The following is a 5,000-nucleotide window of genomic DNA, read 5'->3' on the forward strand; positions in this document are numbered from 1 at the left end:
ACGATCGCAATTGATCGAAAGACTCGCGTGCCTTCCCACTTGCCACTGACGGCGGAGTATAGGCGCGACGCTTCAGCGCCATCCATTTTCAGGGCTAGTTGCTTCGGCAGGTGAGTTGTTACACACTCCTTAGCGGATTCCGACTTCCATGGCCACCGTCCTGCTGTCTTAAGCAACCAACGCCTTTCATGGTATCCCATAAGCGTCGACTTAGGCGCCTTAACTCCACGTTTGGTTCATCCCACAGCGCCAGTTCTGCTTACCAAAATTGGCCCACTTGGCACTCTGATCCGACAATTGTATCTCGTGGCTTCATGATCCAAGCAAGCCAGAGATCTCACCCATTTAAAGTTTGAGAATAGGTTGAGGTCGTTTCGGCCCCAAGGCCTCTAATCATTCGCTTTACCAGATGAGACTCGTACGCGTTCGATGAGAACGGACGAGTGCCAGCTATCCTGAGGGAAACTTCGGAGGGAACCAGCTACTAGATGGTTCGATTAGTCTTTCGCCCCTATACCCAGTTCCGACGATCGATTTGCACGTCAGAATCGCTACGGACCTCCATCAGGGTTTCCCCTGACTTCGTCCTGACCAGGCATAGTTCACCATCTTTCGGGTCCCAACGTGTACGCTCTAGGTGCGCCTCTCCTCGCAATGAGAACGAGACGCCCCGGGAGTGCGGGGCCGCATTGTCTCGCGGCCCATCCTCCCTCGATCGGACACGCGCAACCCACTCAGGGTGGGCACGCGCGCCGATTTTCACTTTCATTTCGCCTTTAGGTTTACAAGTCCCAATGACTCGCGTACATGTTAGACTCCTTGGTCCGTGTTTCAAGACGGGTCCTGAGAGTACCCAAAGCAATAGCGTCGCCGACCGGTAATCAGAGACTCGGCCAGTCCAAGAAATCCGCCAGCCAACAGCTGCCGACGCCCCAGCACGGAATTAAACTCCGTAAAAACTGAGAACGATCGACGATGCTTGCGGCGGTCTAGACGCACACACATTCGAGAATGGATTGGTTGCGGCCCGATACCGTCTAGTGTACCGTCGTGCAGTCGGCCGGGCGACCGAGGGTCTGCCGCGTGCGCCGAAGCGACGCGACAGTCACCCGCTCGGGCCGTAGACCGACACACAACGGGTCGCGACGTTCTACTAGGGGAGAAGTGCACGACTACGACGCCGGAGCGTTCGAATCGAAGGTGGCGTGCCCTCGCCAATGGAACCACGAAGGCCCACCCGGAGCATCGCTCACCAACGATCACCGACGCCGTCGACGATGAATCTCCCCATTCGATCTTTTGGGTTTCTCAGGTTTACCCCTGAACGGTTTCACGTACTCTTGAACTCTCTCTTCAAAGTTCTTTTCAACTTTCCCTCACGGTACTTGTTCGCTATCGGTCTCGTGGTTGTATTTAGCCTTAGATGGAGTTTACCACCAACTTAGGGCTGCACTCTCAAGCAACCCGACTCTAAGGAGAGATCCTCCCGAAACGCGTTCCGGTCACTACGGGCCTGGCACCCTCTGTGGGTACATGGCCCCATTCAAGATGGACTTGGACGCGGTTCGACGTCACGGGATAAACGGATCCTCCCGAACACTACATTTCCCAACGGCGGAACCGCGGGATTCAGTGCTGGGCTAATTCCTGTTCGCTCGCCGCTACTAAGGAAATCCTTGTTAGTTTCTTTTCCTCCGCTTAGTAATATGCTTAAATTCAGCGGGTGATCTCGCCTACTCTGAGGTCGCTTCAACGTCACGACACGGTGACAATTTTTTTTTTCAAAGAAAAAAAAATTTCGTGCCATGTGGGCGCGATTCGAGAAAAGCAAGACGGTTTGATAACAATGCGACAGAGGGTCTTTATTTTTATTTCTCTCTCCGAGAATCGCCTCAAAGAGAAAAAAAAATAAAAAAAAAAAATTAATTCGAATAGAATCGAGAACCTTATATTCTATCTCGATCGAGAAACGTTTTATGCATCTCGCCAAAGTGCCTTTTAAACTTCGTTCGTCGTATCATGTTCGAGCTAAGACTCACGCAAGACACCCGTAACGATCTCCGGTTTTTAACGCCCGTCCTCTTTGTATAATATATATATATATATATACACGTGTTATGTATAATATATCTCCCGTAGCCGTTTCTCTCTTCTCGACGATTCCAGCGGTTCCTTGTTTTCGCCTGTTATTGCTGGCACAGAGATCGAACACGCGACATGTATATAACATATCGGTTTCTTTGCTCTGTACCAACGACGAAAACGCACGGGAACTCACGCAAGTGGAAAAGCGAGCGCGAGACGTACACAACGGGGTGAATTTATTACTCGGGGACTGGACGACCGGCGATACGTTAGGATGCGCGGTCCAGCGATAGACGACGAAGAGACATGGGATGACCAACGATCTCTTTTTCTCTAATACTCGGAGCGCCGAATCGCCTTAAAGCAAAAAAAAATCACACGCGCGTACGTCGTACGTACGGCGCGTGTATACCTCGTCTCTAATCAAGTTTCGTTAGTCTTTCTCGAGCCTCGCCAAAGAGGATCGTTCTCTTCCTCTGCGCGATCTCTCCGTGCCAATGTCAGAGATTATTCTCTTTCGCACGACGACGAAAACGACTATTTTCGACGATCCGAACAACTTTGTAACGGACTCACATGCACATCTTAAAATCGAGTACAGAAACGTTGCGCAACACCGTGAGCTTTTCTCTTCTTCGTCACCCTTAAATATAGCCGATCGTAGACGCACGCTAGATCGTAACACACTTTTCGTTGATTTCCGACGAACGTGGCTTTGGGCCAGGCGCGCGGGCAGAGAGATACGCGACCGACGGGGAAAAATTCGTCCCGATACATGTACGCGTACTCTCCGATCTCCGCGCAACGCTGGGGATCATCTCCCTAAGTCATCAGCGTTCGAAGAAATCTCGTGTGTCCGTTCCCGGATCTACGGCTTTCTCTGGGTTCGCGAAGAACAGAAAAAAGCACAGAGGATGAAAAACGCAACGACGACCCATCGATGCGACGGTCCTCGTTGTCTTCTCGTCAGTCGTCTCGCGCCTGCAGAATACATCTCTGCCGCACGAACAGACGGAGTGGGTATTCGATCCCTGGGGCTGTACGAGTAAAAACATCTTGATGAAAAGACGGTTGTGTTTCTTTAAGGCACACAGTTTTTCGTTACGCCACCAAGTTTAGGTTTAGGTTTTAATATCTTGGTTCTCTTTTCTCTCCTCTCTCGACTGACTTTGTTCAAAAATATTTTTGCTTTCTCTCAGTCTCGCCAAAAATTCATTTAAGACGACGTCGGGGGCGCGGTCATTCGTGCTTATCGAAGACTAACAAAACGTAGCAGAGGCTGATACAAAAAGAAAAAAAAAATCGGCCACGAAGAAAACTCGCTCTGTGTATCTCGATAACCGCGTCGACGACGACGGTTCTCTCCGCGCTCTTTTAATTCGTATCCTTCTTCTTGCGCTTCGTCCGACTCAGAAACGTTCGTAAAACACGAACGACGGCGGGTTGTCAAGCCAAGAAGGGACAGAGAAGAGACGGAGGTAGTTTTGCGAGTCTCCCGTGAACGCGATAGATTTTTCATATATATTTGTATCGAGAGCATGCGTACGCCGGTCTCCACACGATCCAGCGACGAACGCCGACGAACGTCCAACAATCGCTCGTACGTCGCGTACGAGCCCTCGACCGCTCTTTAATTCGTATTCTTTTGCTTGGCGCTCGTCCTCCGACTCAGAAACGTTCGTTTAAAGATAAAACGAACGACGGCGGGCTGTCGACGAGGCAAGAAAGAACAGAGAGATACGGACCGAGAGCAACGATACGCAACGCAAGCAGTCTTAGGTTTACGTGAGCAACCCTCAGCCAGGCGTGGTCCAGGAATTGTATCCGTGGACCGCAATGTGCGTTCGAAATGTCGATGTTCATGTGTCCTGCAGTTCACACGTTGACGCGCAATTAGCTGCGTTCTTCATCGACCCACGAGCCAAGTGATCCACCGTTCAGGGTAATCGTTTATGCATGGATTTTTGTTTGTGTACTCAGGTTTTTGTACTCTTATTCTCGGTTCGAAAGAAGCCGATATCCGACAAACGTCCGACCAACGGGAATCGAACGCGCGGAAGTCGCCATATGATTGACGACACGAAAATACGTTCGAAAACGAAATCGGACGGACTGCGCGACGACACACGCAGCCCGCCGACCGGGCGTAAAGTGCATTATAATATATAACAACCAACGAGATCGAAGCTCCGTTCGTCAGGAAACGACGGGGATATAACACCCGATTCTGAATCCTCTGTACAGCACACGATCTCGCGAAGAAAGCGCACGGTGGCTAGCCCATGATATATATATATGTTCGTTCCTCTCGTCCAGTTATTCGAAGCAAACAGCCGATATGCATCTCCATCGTTCGGGTAAAAAAAAATCGATGGGACGCGCACGGTCGTAGTCTTCCTCGCGCGGTCGTTTCTCTTCCCGATAGCCAGAAGCAGAGTTTGAAAAACTCTAGCGACGGAACGAGGCATTAGACTCTCGACAACGAGGATACAGACACGGCCGGCGGTCCCCTCTGAATCGACTTCGGTGGTTCAGGTAAAAATAAAAAAAATCGATGGGACGCGCACGGTCGTCCTTCCTCTTCCTCGCGCGCGGTCTATTCTTCCCGATAGCCAGAAGCAGAGTTTGAAAAACTCTAGCGACGGAACGAGGCATTAGACTCGCGACAACGAAGATAGAGAGACGGCCGGCGGTCCCCTCTGAATCCACTTTGGTCGCTCAGGTAAAAATAAAAAAAAATTCGAAAGGGACGCGCACGGTCGTCCTTCCTCTTCCTCGCGCGGTCTTTTCTTCCCGATAGCCAGAAGCAGAGTTTGAAAAACTCTAGCGACGGAACGAGGCATTAGACTCTCGACAACGAGGATAGAGAGACGGCCGGCGGTCCCCTCCGAACGGATGGCGACAACGACGACTAA

At 50.9% G+C, this 5,000-nt stretch overlaps 2 non-coding genes across 2 annotated transcripts in view; both read right to left on the reverse strand.

The window, feature by feature from the left end:
- Nucleotides 1-1,747, reverse strand: part of LOC139997629 (large subunit ribosomal RNA) — a 4,174-nt gene extending 2,427 nt beyond the window's left edge. The window contains exon 1 of the ribosomal RNA XR_011802979.1: nt 1-1,747. This exon is cut by the window's left edge and continues 2,427 nt beyond it. This is a non-coding gene — a ribosomal RNA (large subunit ribosomal RNA).
- Nucleotides 1,748-3,875: 2,128 nt separating this feature from the next.
- On the reverse strand, nt 3,876-4,030 carry LOC139997626 (5.8S ribosomal RNA). The gene has a single exon (XR_011802976.1). It is a non-coding gene; the product is annotated as a 5.8S ribosomal RNA (ribosomal RNA).
- Between the last annotated feature and the right edge of the window lie 970 nt (nt 4,031-5,000).

The sequence above is a fragment of the Bombus fervidus genome, unplaced genomic scaffold (genome assembly GCF_041682495.2).
Source record: "Bombus fervidus isolate BK054 unplaced genomic scaffold, iyBomFerv1 scaffold0127, whole genome shotgun sequence".
Lineage (NCBI taxonomy): Eukaryota > Metazoa > Arthropoda > Insecta > Hymenoptera > Apidae > Bombus > Bombus fervidus.